This window comes from Giraffa tippelskirchi, chromosome 4 (genome assembly GCF_054371585.1).
Source record: "Giraffa tippelskirchi isolate mGirTip1 chromosome 4, T2T-mGirTip1v1.2.pri, whole genome shotgun sequence".
NCBI classification, from domain to species: Eukaryota; Metazoa; Chordata; class Mammalia; order Artiodactyla; family Giraffidae; genus Giraffa; species Giraffa tippelskirchi.
The window spans coordinates 84,185,439-84,199,963 of record NC_137278.1 but is presented as its reverse complement, the minus strand read 5'-3'; positions in this window follow the sequence as shown (position 1 = coordinate 84,199,963).

Sequence of the window (14,525 nt, the reverse complement as noted above, 5' to 3'; positions counted from 1 at the left end):
CTGATGGACTGTAATCGATGGGTCGCAAATAGTTGGACATGACAGAGGAACTAACTCTGGAGTCACCTTGACTCCTTTCATTCCTTCCTTGCTCCCTTCATCTAATCCACCAGGAAATACCTTGAATTTATTTTCAAAATACAACCAGGTTTTACCACTTCCAATGTTGGTAATCAAATGTCTCTTGGATCATTGAATTAGCCTTATGTCCAACACCTTGCTACTCCTTGCTACCCTAAAATATACCAATATCCAGATAATTCTGTATAAACAAGTTATATTACACTTCTGCTGAGAATCATCTACTACCTACTATTTTTAAATTTATTTTTTACATTTTAATTTATTTTTAGTTAAAGAATAATTGTTTCACAATATTGTGTTTGTTTCTGCCATGTGCTGTGCTGTGCTTAGTTGCTCAGTCGTATCCAATTCTTTGTGACCCCACGGATGGTAGCCTGCCAGTCTCCTCTGTTCATGGGGATTCTCCAGACAAGAATACTGGAGTGGGTTGCCATCACTCCTCCAGGGGATTTTTCCAACCCAGGTATCAAAACCAGATCTCTTGCATTGCAGGTGGATTCTTTACCATCTGAGCCACCAGGGAAACTCAGGAATACCAGAGTGGGCAGCCCATTCCTTTTCAGGGGATATTCCAAACCCAGGAACCAAACCAGGGTCTCCTGCACTGCAGGTGAATTCTTGACCAGCTGAGCTACCAGGGAAGCCTGATTTCTGCCATACATCAGCATGAAATCAGCCATAGGTATACATATGTCTCCTCCCTCTTGAACCTCCTTCCAACTAGCTACCATTTTTTATAAAAATAACTAAAGTCCATATGATAGCATTAAAGGATCTCACAGTTTGACCATATTTTATATTTCTGACCTCATCTCTGTTACAGCTACTCCATTACCCTATAGCTCTTTTTTTCTTTTTCTTTTCTGGAACATGTTTTAATTCAAGTGTCAGATTCACTCCTTTTCTCTTTCTTATCTTTGCATAGTTTCATCTGAGAGGCCCATCTGAGCACTCATTAAATGTTCCAATGCCTTCTTCACAATTTCCATTCTCTCACTCTTTTTTTTTTCCCCCACAACCTGTCACTTCCCTGATAGCTCAGCTGGTAAAGAATCTGCCTGCAATGTAGGAGACCCCAGTTCCATTTCTGGGTTGGGATGATCCCCTGGAGAAGGGATAGTCTACCCACTCCAGTATTCTTGGGCTTCCCTTGTGGCTCAGCTGGTAAAGAATCCACCTGCAATGCAGGAGACCTGGGTTCAGTCCCTGGGTTTGGAAGATACCCTGGAGAAGGGAAAGGCTACCCACTCCAGTATTCTTGCCTAGAGAATTCCATGGACTGTATAGTCTATGGGGTCGCAAAGAGTTGGATACAACTGAGCGAGTTTCATTTTCATCACTCTCTAATCTTCATTATAATTTATTTATTATATTTATTATTTATCATCCCTATCATGCTTCTAACACTCCTCATTACAATATGAATTGCAAAAATGCAAAAGTATTAGTTTTGAGTCTCCAACATCTAGAACTATACCTGCAAGCAATATTCAATAAGTATTGGTGGAATTAATGGACACATTGTGAATATATTATAATTATCAGGGTATTATCATGTCTAGGCGATCCACTCCAGTACTCTTGCCTGGAAAATCCCATGGACGGAGGAGCCTGGTGGGCTGCAGTCCATGGGGTCGCGAAGAGTCAGACACGGCTGAGCGACTTCACTTTCACTTTTCACTTTCGTGCACTGGAGAAGGAAATGGCAACCCACTCCAGTGTTCTTGCCTTGAGAATCCCAGGGACGGGGGAGCCTGGTGGGCTGCCGTCTATGGGGTTGCAGAGAGTCAGACACGACTGAAGCGACTTAGCAGCAGCAGCAGTTAAGGAAGGGTAAGTTGATAAAAAGTAAAATCTAGAATAAATAAAATGGCTTATAATAACTAGCAGGGTAAACTTGTAAGTGGAAATATCATTATAAAATTAAATATACTATTTACTAGCTCTCTATCTTACTGAACATTTTTTTTCACTTTAAAAGTGGAAGTAATATATTGTAGGTAATAATATACAATATTGATGAAGTATAGTAAGACACTGTCCCAGTAAAACACAATTCCTGATGATACAAGCCAAAAAGAAATGTGTAAGATTGAAGTTCTTGTAAAGGTGATGTATATGGAATTGGGTTCATTACCCAAGCCAAGGACTTTCCTTGGATAGAAGCAAGGTGTTTCATAGCCTTGTAGAAGAGCAAAAAGGAGAATATGCACATGGACACAGTGAAGAAAGCAGAGAGCTCTGTCTGAGAACTTTTATCTTCTCCAAAGAGTGAAGCAATGTTGTTAGCTGAGAAAGGTTGAGGAGTGCAGGATTTAATGGAGGTAAGATGTAGTATAGTTATTTTAGAAAATGGGAATGTGAGTTATTGCTCTCACCCTTTGTTCATAGTTCCTTATATTTTATACTATCCGCTGGGTATATTTGAGGGTGTGTGTGTGTGTGTGTGTGTGTGTGTAGACTAAATGGGATAAATTGGAAAGAATTTATCTTTGTTTGTGTATCCACTAACTATATCTTCACACTTATCCTTATCATTCTAGGATATATATAAGTCTATCTTTCTGCTTATTTACAACTGTTTCTTATCCACTGAGTACAGCTTCACACATATCTTTCCACGATAAACATCACATTCTATTCTCAAGAGAAGATTTATCAAAGTAAAACTGATGGGTTGAATCATGTATGAACTAGAAATGAAGGGTAATAGTGCTTTTGACCCAGAACCGTGCTGGAAGAGCACTTAGAACTGGTTATGAATTACCACTATGGTGTCAGTTTTTAAGCCATGATCTGCTGGACTACTGAGTGCTATCAGGTGAACCATAGCAATAAGGTTATTTCCAATTCATGTGTGAGTTCCATATTAAAAAGGTCCTGGGCATTCTCTTTATTAAGATATGATAGCAACTTGGGCTTCCCAGGTCGTCCATTGATAAAGAATCTCCCTGTCAATGCAGGAGCCACAGGCAACACAGGTTAAATTCCTGGGTGGGGAAGATTCCCTGTAGTAGGAAACAGCAACCCACTCCAAAGTTCTTGCCTAGAAAATCCCATAGACAGGGGAACCTGTGGGCTATAGCTCATGGGATTGCAAAGAGCCAGACACGATTGAGTGTGCACACACACACACACACATTTGTATCAACTTGAAAGTTCTGCAGCAGATGAAAACAATTAAGATATATTAAAAGGTTTAAAAAGGGAATCTCCCAAGGACACTTTAGACACAAAATTTATAAATTACAACTCAAATAAATGCCTTTAGAGATTTTACACCTTGCAAATTTATGGGATACATCATGGGATGTGCCTTCAGAACTTGTTTCAATTTGCTTTTCTTCTTTAGCATTGCTAAACAAATTTTCTTACAAATTTGTCCTAATATCACACAATTGAACAGAGAAGGCAATGGCACCCCACTCAAGTACTCTCGCCTGGAGCGACGGAGAAATGGACGGAGGAGCCTGGTAGGCTGCAGTCCATGGGGTCGCTAGGGATCAGACACGACTAAGCGACTTCACTTTCACGTTTCGCTTTCATGCACTGGAGAAGGAAATGGCAACCCATTCCAGTATTCTTGCCTGGAGAATCCCAGAGACGGGGGAGCCTGGTGGGCTGCCTTCTATGGGATCTCACAGAGTCGGACACGACTAAAGCGACTTAGCAGCAGCAGCACACGATTAAAGAGAATGTGTGTGTGCAAAGTCGCTTTTATTTAACTAAATAAACTGAGAGATAATTATAGGATTTTGTTCAAATTAATTATTGAAATGAAGAATTGAGATAGAAGAGTGAAATGGAATGAAGAGGATGAAAGCAATTGATTTTTCAATTGTCAAGTTTGAATATGTATTTGAAAACTTAACCTACAGATTTGCATTTAAAAGATCTAGCAAGAATTCAAGAAAATGAGGGAAATGAGCAAAAAGAATTGAGAGAGAGAAATCAAGAAAACAAAATAATAAAATTAAACAGAATCTCTATACTCAATTTCATCTCAAAGTGAAATCTCTCTTCTTTCTTCCCTAGTATAAATTTTACTGTACTTTCTTCTGTTGGAGAAGGAAATGACAACCCACTCCAGTATTCTTGTACACTTCAGTGTACCATAAGTAGTTGTGCTAACGTACAGAAAATGTTGTATTAACTTTCAAAGTCACTTATTATGCAAGGTAGCATTGTGGTTTTGATTTGCATTTCCTTGAAGATTAGTGATATTGAGCATTTTTTATATGCTTATCAACCATTTGTATGTCTTCTGTAGAAAAATGTCTATTCAGATCCTTTGTTCAGTTTTCAGATGGGTTATTTCTTGTTTTGGATTTTTTTCCTACTGAGCATATATATATATATATAAGATAGATAGATAGATATAATCAACCCATTATTGGATATATGGTACCAAATATTTTCTCTCATTGTATAAATTGCTTTTTAATTTTGTTGATTGTTTCCCATGCTCTTCACAAACTTTTTAAAATTAAATAGAAAGAAACACTTCCAAACTAACTTTATGATGCCAATATTGCCCTATACCAAATCAAGACAAGAATACTACAAGAAAAGAAAATCAGAGGCTAATATATTTAAAGAACGTAGATGAAAAAGCCCTCAATAAAATACAAGCACACTAAATTCAATAGCGCATTAAAAGGATAGTATACCATGTTCTGGTGGGATTTATCCTGGGATACAAGGATGTTTCAACACACATAAATCAGTTAATATGATATACCACATTAAAATGTAGATAAAGATAAAATGAAGGATAAAATCACATGATCTCAATACATACAGAAAACAAGCATTTGACAAAATTCAATATCCATTCGTGATAAAAAAACTCTCACCAAAGTGAGTGCAGAGGGAACAAACTTCAACATAATATGAGTCATATGTTACAAGCCCACAACTAACATCACACTCCACAGTAAAAAGTTATAAACTTTTCTTTCAAGATCAGGAACAAGACAAAGGTGCCACTCTCACCACTTCTGTTCAACACTGCACCACAAGTTCTAGATAGAGAAATTAGTAAAAAACAAACAAAATAAGCCATCTAAATCTGCAAGAAAAACATTAAAATAACTCTGTTTGTGTATGATATGAACTTCTATATAAAAAAAAAATCAAAATCTCTACCAAAAAACTCAGAGCTGATAAATGCAGTAAAGTAGCAGGATACAAAATCAACATACATGAATCAGTTGTATTTTTATACACTAACAAGTAATTATCAGAAATGGAAATTAAGAAAACAACCCTGCTTACAATAGCATAAACAAAATACTCAGGAATAAATTTAATCAAGGAGGTGAAAGATATGTACATTGAAATCTGTAAAACATTGATGAAAAAATTTAAGGCATACAAAAGTATGATAAGATACCTCATGCAAATGAATGGTAAAAATAAATGTTCTGAAAATCCCTGCACTACTCAAGGCAATCTACAGGAGCAATGAAATTTAAATGCAAGACCTGAAACTGTGAAACTACTAAAGAAAAGATTGCAGGGAGAAATATCAATAATCTCAGATTTGCAGATGATACCACCCTTATGTCAGAAAGCAAGGAGGAACTAAGAGCCTCTTGATGAAGGTGAATGAGGAGAATGAAAAAGCTGGTTTAAAACTGAACATTCAAAAAATGAAGATCCTGGTTTCCAGTCCCATCACTTCACAGCAAATAGATAGGGAAACAGTGAGAGACTTAATTTTCTTGGGCTTCAAAATCACTGAAGATGGTGACTGCAGCCATGGAATTAGAAGAAGCTTGCTCCTTGGAAGAAAAGCTATGACAAACCTAGACAGCATATTAAAAAGCAGAGACATTACTTTGCCACCAAAGGTCCATCTAGTCAAAGATACAGTTTTTCCAGAAGTCCTGTATGGATGAGAAAGTTGGACCATAAAGAAAGTTGAGCGCCAAAGAACTGAAGTTTTTGAACTGTGGTGTTGGAGAAGACTCGTGAGATTCCCTTGGACTGCAAGGAGATCAAATCCTAAAGAAGATCAAACCAGTCAATCCTAAAGGAAATCAATTCTGAATATTCTTTAGAAGGACTGATGCTGAAGCTGAAGATCTAATACCTTGGCTACCAGATGTGAGGTGCTGACTTATTGGGGAAGACTGATGCTGGGAAAGCTTGAAGGCAGGAGAAGAAGGAGATGACAGAGGATGACAAAATGGTTGGATGGCATCACTGACTTAATGGACATGAGTTTGAGCAAGCTCAGGGAGATGGTGAAGGACAGGGAAGCCTGGCATGCTGCAGTCCATGGCGTAGCAGAGCCAGACATGACTGAGCGACTGAACAACAACAACTAAAGAACACATGAGGGAAAAGTTCCCTGATATTGGTCTTGGTAATGATGTTTTGGATTTGACAACCAAAAGCATGTGCTGCTGCTGCTGCTGCTAAGTCGCTTCAGTCGTGTCTGACTCTGTGCGACCCCATAGACAGCAGCCCACCAGGCTCCCCCGTCTCTGGGATTCTCCAGGCAAGAACACTGGAGTGGGTTGCCATTTCCTTCTCCAATGCATGAAAGTGAAACGTGAAAGTGAAGTCGCTTAGTCATGTCTGACTCTTAGCGACCCCATGGACTGCAGCCTTCCAGGCTCCTCCATCCACGGGATTTTCCAGGCAAGAGTACTGGAGTGGGGTGCCATTGCCTTCTCCGAAATAAAGACATGAACATAGTCTTATTTACTGTTTAACATGATACAGCTATTCCACATACAAGCAAAAATATGCTAAACCTTTCCTCAGAAGACACAGTTTCTACTGCCAATGACTGATTCACATCATCCTTTTGATATTAAGTAATTTTTAAAATAAAGGCAGACACTAGTCAAAACAGTAAGGATACTAGTTAGAGTTATGCTGGTGTGTGCTCAGTCATGTCCAACTCTATGATACTCAATGGACTACAGCCAACCAGGCTCCTCTGTCCATGGGATTTCCCAAGCAAGAATTCTGGAGTGGGTTGCCATTTTTTCCTCAAGGGGATCTTCCTGACCCAGTGATTGAACTGATGTCTCTTGTGTCTCGGGCATTGACAGGCTAATTCTTTAACTCTAAGCCACCTGGAAGCCCAGTTAAAACCAAAAGGATGGTAACTACTACTGCAACAGGGGAGAATCCAGCATGAAGTGAATTCAATTTCACAAAAACAAAAGGCAAAAGAGGTTTTGAAGGCTTGGATGTGCTAGGGAAAGGGTACTGAAGAGTAGAAAGGGGATTTGCTCCATTTGACTAGACCACGAGGTATGCTAATTGATACTTATTTGGAGGAGAAACAAACCTCTCCTATCTTTTAGACAGGAGGTAGGAGTACAAGTTGGAGCATGGCGCTCCCTGTAGGTCCTTACCCTTGCAGCTGAGCAGGGTGCGTTGTGAGAGCTATCTTCCTAGATGTTTGCATTTCAGAGACAGCTCTTAGGTCCTGGAATAGATGGTGCTTGTTGATGGAAGATTTACATCTCAAAAGTCTGAGAAAGGATTTATAATTGCAAACTTTCTAAATTAACTACTCTAAAAGGAAGTTCAGGGGCCTATCTGCCAATCACCAGGTTTTGGCTAGAACAAACATTAAATTTTCCTGGCAACACTGAGCTTTCTTATTTTCTTCAGCAGGCATTTTAGAGGGTGGCTGGGATCATCCTAGGGACAAAGACATTAAGTTGTTAGAAAATATGCTTGACCTCAGTCAAATCTCTTAATGCAGGGATTTGAATGAAGTCATTATGCGCTAAATGGATTTTTGTATTTTTCCATATGAAGTTATAAAGTTAACTATTATCAACAAATATTTTATTAGACTATGAGTGGATAAAATGAGTAAAGAAAACACAAAAAAATGGTTTGTATATACAAATATATGCTTGTGAAAATTAGGAAAAACATACTCTTAGCAATTACAGTTCTCACTTCTGCAACTGGTCACCACACGACTGTATTTGGTATTTATACCTACTTTCTCTTCTTGATGGTCCCTTGTGGCTCAGATGGTAAAGAATCTGCTTGTAATGCAGGAGATCTGGGTTCGATCCCTGGGTTGGGAAGGACCCTTGGAGAAGGGAAAGGCTACCCACTCCAGTATTCTTGCCTGGAGAGTTCCATGAACAGAAGAGCCTGGCAGGCTACAGTCCCTGAGATCGCAAAGAGACGGACACGACTGAGCAACTAACACTTTTTCACTTTCATTTTTCTTTTGCTAGACATGGCTTTTTCCGTAAGCAAGTGATATATATGTGAGATGACGATGACTTCACTCCTGAACAGTCCTGTTTAAGCCGTATTATTATAGTTTTCCATTTATTGTAATTACTAGCACTAAGGACATAGTACTAAGAAGTTCCTTAGATTTTCTGCATTCCAAACATAGTCTTCCTTATCTGCACTGTGTAAAAACAAATTGATTTCTTCTTGATAGCTAGAATCAATCATCCCAGTCACTATAGCATCTTCCTTCTTTGTCTGTTGCTTCACTGGCATGAAGAGACTCACATATCCAAGTATGCTTCTCAAATTTCAGTTCATAGCAATCACTGCTACATTTCTACCCCCTTGGATTCTCTATATTTTAAAACCTAGGGAGAGACATAGAAAAAAACAGAACCAAATCAATTTCAGCAAATGAATGTTAGTGTGCGAATTGAAAAATTAACTGCATAGGATTAACAACAGAGTAGATACTGCACAAGAAAAAATTAGTAAAGCTGATTATACAACAGCAGAAAATATGCCACACAAAATAAAGAAAATTTATAAAATAAAGAAAAATAGAAAAAATGAAATAAACAATTAATAAAAAACACAGAAAAATTTTAGAAGAAAGTGAATATATCATCAGTGATCTGTGAAAACTTCAGATAACCTAATATATATGTAAATAGTCCATAAAAGAAATGAAAGATAAAACATTCTTTGAAGAGATAATGGTGGAAAAGTTTTCAAATTTATTGAAAAGCCTAAAAACCACAGATTTAAGATATTGAATGAAGCTGGAGTGCAAGAAACCCAAAGAACTACAGCAATAACTCAGAAAAGGAATAAATAAGGGTGAAATACAGGATTTGATTTTTCTTATACTAAATTGATGTAAAAGATAACTGAATGTTTAACGAAATCATGTAACAAAGTATTGAGTATGTAGAGCAAATATAAAAGTGAAATCAATGACAACAGTGAAAAAGGGATGAGAAGGAGGAACATGGGATAGATATTTTGCTGTGTTTCCTGCACAACACATGAGTAGTATGCTACTATTCTAAGTAGCTTTAGATTGTTCAAAATCTATCTCACACACTTTTGCTACACTACTTTTTAAGTATAATTGATAGCTTAATAGATTAGATAAAATTGAAGCATAAAAATTCTCATTTAAAATTTGGAAGTCTAAAAAAATTGTGAACAAATGTACAAATGAATAAATGTAATGAACAGAAAAGAGCAAAATTTTAATTGAAATATATTGAAAATCACTTTATATGTAAATAGTTTAAATACAGTTAAAAGAGAGAAATTGATAGGTTGGATTTAAAAAAAAACAACTAAGTGCTGTCTATATAAAATTGATAATTTTTAAAGAGTAAATTTAAAGTAAAGAGTTGCAATAAGATATAACATGCTAACACTAATCAAAGGAAATCTGTAGTAACTATAATTTCACATAAAGCCAACTTCAGGCAAAAGAAGAGTATCAGGGACACTTTACAATGACAAAGAGATCACTTTTATAAAAAAAGACATAAAATTCCTAAACATGATTGTATCTAGCAACTGTTTTAACCATATTACCCTGGTAAAGTATGATGAGGCCAGACAGAGATCAAGAGAGGGAAGATGGGGAAGTTTATAGTTTACTTAACTTAAAGTCCCCTGAGAATAACACAACACAGCATGCAAGGCCACTCAGGTTTCTGTGGAAGAAAAGGGAAAGACAGGGGAAGCTGGTTTGAGAATGATGAATGTGATTAGTTTCAGCAAGTTCTGGGGCATGGGGCTGTCCCTGATTATCTAGTACCTCACTGGGGAAATTAGGGCAGGCACTTAGTGGTCCAGAGTGTGAGAGTGAGATGTCCAATAGAATAATTGGGAATGTGAACTTTGTTGGACGATCAATGAAAGGAAGTAACTAGTCTCTCAGTTCAGTTCAGTTTCTCGGTCTTGTCCGACTCATTGTGACCCCAAAAACCCCAGCACACCAGGCCTCCCTGTCCATCCCCAACACCCAGAGTCCACCCAAACCCATGTCCATTGAGTCGGTGATGCCATCCAGCCATCTCATCCTCTGTTGTCCCTTTCTCCTCCTGGCCTCAATCTTTCCCAGCATCAGTGTCTTTTCCAGTGAGTCAGCTCTTCACATCAGGTGGCCAAAGTATTGGAATTTGAGCTTCAAATCAGTCCTTCCAATGAACACCCAAGACTGATCTCCTTTAGAATGGGCAGGTGGATTTCCTTGCAGTACAAGGAACTCTCAAGAGTCTTCTCCAACACCACAGTTCAAAAGCATCAATTCTGCACTCAGTTTTCTTAATAGTCCAACTCTCACATCCATACATAACTATAGGAAAAACCATAGCCTTGACTAGACAGACCTTTGTTGGCAAAGAAATGTCTCTGCTTTTAAATATGCTATCTAGGTTGGTCATAACCTTCCTTCCAAGGAGTAAGCATCTTTTAATTTCATGGGTGCAGTCACCATCTGTAGTGATTTTGGAGCACAGAAAAATAAAGTCAGCCACTATTTCCATTGTTTCCCCATCTATCTGCCATTAAGTGATGGGACCAGATGCCATGATCTTAGTTTTCTGAACGTTGAGCTCTAAGCCAACTTTTTCACTCTCCTCTTTTACTTTCATCAAGAGGCTTTTTAGTTCCTCTTCACTTTCTGCCATAAGGGTGGTGTCATCCGCATATCTGAGGTTATTGATATTTCTCCCAGCAACCTTGATTCCAGCTTGTGTTTCATCCAGCCCAGCGTTTCTCATGATGTACTCTGCATATAAATTAAATAAGCTGGGTGACAATATACAGCCTTGACATACTCCTTTTCCTATTTGGAACCAGTCTGTTGTTCCATGTCCAGTTCTAACTGTTGCTTCCTGACCTGCATACAGGTTTCTCAAGAGGCAGGTCAGATGGTCTGGTATTCCCATCTCTTTCAGAATTTTCCACAGTTTATTGTGATCCACACAGTCAAAGGCTTTGACATAGTCAATAAAATGGAAATAGATGGTTTCCTGTACTCTCTTGCTTTTTCGATGATCCATCAGATGTTGGCAATTTGATCTCTGGTTCCTCTGCCTTTTCTAAAACCAGCTTGAACATCTGGAAGTTCATGGTTCACGTATGGTTGAAGCCTGGCTTGGAGAATTTTGAGCATTACTTTGTTAGCCTGAGAGATGAGTGCAATTGTGCTGTAGTCTGAGCATTCTTTGGCATTGCCTTTCTTTGTGATTGGAATGAAAACTGACCTTTTCCAGTCCTGTGGCCACTGCTGAGTTTTCCAGATTTGCTGGCATATTGAGTGCAACACTTCCACAGAGTCATCTTTCAGGATTTGAAATAGCTCAACTGGAATTCCATCACCTCCACTAGCTTTGTTTATAGTGATGCTTTCTAAGGCCCACTTGACTTCACATTCCAGGATGTCTGGCTCTAGGTGAGTGATCACACCATCATGATTATCTGGGTCGTGAAGATCTTTTTTGTACAGTTCTTCTGTGTATTCTTGCCACCTCTTCTTAATATTTTCTGCTTCTGTTAGGTCCCTACCATTTCTGTCCTTTATTAAGCCCATCTTTGCATGAGATGTTCCCTTGGTATCTCTAATTTTCTTGAAAAGATCTCTAGTCTTTCCCATTCTGTTGTTTTCCTCTATTTCTTTGCATTGATCACTGAGGAAGGCTTTCTTATCTCTCCTTTCTATTCTTTGGAACTCTGCATTCAGATGAGAATATCTTTCCTTTTCTCCTTTACTTTTCGCTTCCCGTCTTTTCACAGCTATTTGTAACAACTAGTCTCTAGCCAGGGCCTCAAAACTGGATCAAGATAGCATTTTTTTTTTTTAAATATACCAGACGAGTTTCAAAATATATGAGACAAAAACTAATGGAAATTAAAGAAGAAATAGACAAATCCACAACTATAGTTTGGCATTTTGATACTCCTGTCTTGATAACTGATAGATCAAGCAAGCAGGAAATCAGTAAGAATATAGATGACTTGAACAGCACTATCTGTTAACTTGACCTAATTGACATTTATAGAACACTCCAAATAATAGTAGAGTACATATTCTCCTCATGCTCACACACAAAATTCACCAGATTGGGTCATGTGCTAGAACATAAAATATACCTTAAAAAATTTAAAGAACAGAAATTGTACAAAGCACTTTTAAGATCATATAATGAAATTAAATTTGAAATCAGTAACAGACAAATAGCTGGAAAAGCCCCAACTAATTGAAGTAAATAGTCCATGAGCATCGCTTCTTGGCATTTTGGCTAGAATCACATGTAATTAATTCATGGGTAAAAATAAGATGACCCAAGAGAAAATAAAATTTATTTACAACTAAATGAAACTGAAATTTATAACAGCAAAAATTCTGTAATCATGCTTAATCAGTGCTTATAGAGGTAAATTTGTAGCATTAAATGTATATATTAGAAAGGAAGAAAGATATAAAATCAATAACCTCAGTTTCTACCTTACTGCACTGGAAAAGTTGAGTGAGTTAGAGCAAATAGTAGAAATATATTAAAAATTAATGCAGAAATCAATGAAATTGAGAAAAAGGAAAAACAGAAAAAATTAGGAAGACAAAAATTTGGTTCTTTAAAATTAAAAATGAGAAACATCTAGACAGGGTAGGTAAAGCCTCTAGACAAGGTTGCTAAAACAAAGCTAGTGGAGGTAATGGATTTCCAGCTGAACTATTTAAAATCCTAAAATATGATGATATGAAAGTGTTCCACTCAGTATTTCAGCAAATTTGGAAAACTCAGCCGAAGACATAGGACTGGAAGAGATTCATTCCAATCCCAAAAAATGGCAATGCCAAAGAATGTTCAAACTACCATACAACTGTGCTTATTTTATATGCTAGCAAGTTTATGCCCCAAATCCTTCAAGTTAGGTTTTAGCAGTTTGTGAACTAAGAACTTTCAGATGTATAAATTAGATTTAGAAAAGGCAAAGGAACATCAATATATCAACAAATTTGGAAAACTCAGCAGTGGCCACAGGACTGGAAAAAATCAGTTTTCATTTCAATCTCAAAGAAAGGCAATGCCAAAGAATGCTCAAACTACCGCACAATTGCACTCATCTCACATGCTAGTAAAGTAATGCTCAAAATTCTCCAAGCCAGGCTTCAGCAATACGTGAACCGTGAACTTCCAGATGTTTAAGCTGGTTTTAGAAAAGGCAGAGGAACCAGAGATCAAATTGCCAACATTTGCTGGATCATTGAAAAAGCAAGAGAGTTCCAGAAAAACATCTACTTTTGCTTTATTGACGATGCCAAAGCCTTTGACTGTGTGGACCACAATAAACTGTGGAAAATTCTGAAAGAGATGGGAATACCAGACCACCTGACCTGCCTCTTGAGAAACCTGTATGCAGGTCAGGAAGCAACAGTTAGAACTGGACATGGAACAACAGACTGGTTCCAAATAGGAAAAGGAGTACGTCAAGGCTGTATATTGTCACCCTGCTTATTTAACTTATATGCAGAGTACATCATGAGAAACGCTGGACTGGATGAAGCACAAGCTGGAATCAAGGTTGCTGGGAGAAATATCAACAACCTCAGATATGCAGATGATACCACTCTAATGGCAGAAAGCAAAGAGGAACTAAAGTGCCTCTTGATGAGAGTGAAAAGAAAAGAATGAAAATCTGGCTTAAAACTCAGCACCCAAAAAACTAAGATCATGGCATCTGATCCCATCACTTCACGACAAATAGAGGGGGACAAAGTCAAGGTAGTGGTAGATTTTATTTTCTTGGGCTCCGAAATCACTGTGATGGTAACTGGAGCCATGAAATTAAAAGATGTTTGTTCCTTGGAAGGAAAGTTATGGCAAACCTAAGTAGTGTCTTAAAATGTAGAAATGTCACTTTGCTGATCAAGGTCCATATACTCAAAGTTATGGCTTTTCCAGTAGTCATATTCAGATGTGAGAGTTGGATCATAAAGAAGACTGAGCGTGGAACAACTGATGTTTTTGAATCCTGGTGCAGGAGAACACTCTTGAGAGTCCCTTAGATAGCAAGGATATTAAACCAGTTGATCCTAAAGGAAATCAAATCTGAATATTCATTGGAAGGACTATTGCTAAAGCTCCAATACTTTGGCCCCCCTGATGTGAAGAATCGACTCATTGGAAAAGACCCTGATGCTGGGACAGACTGAA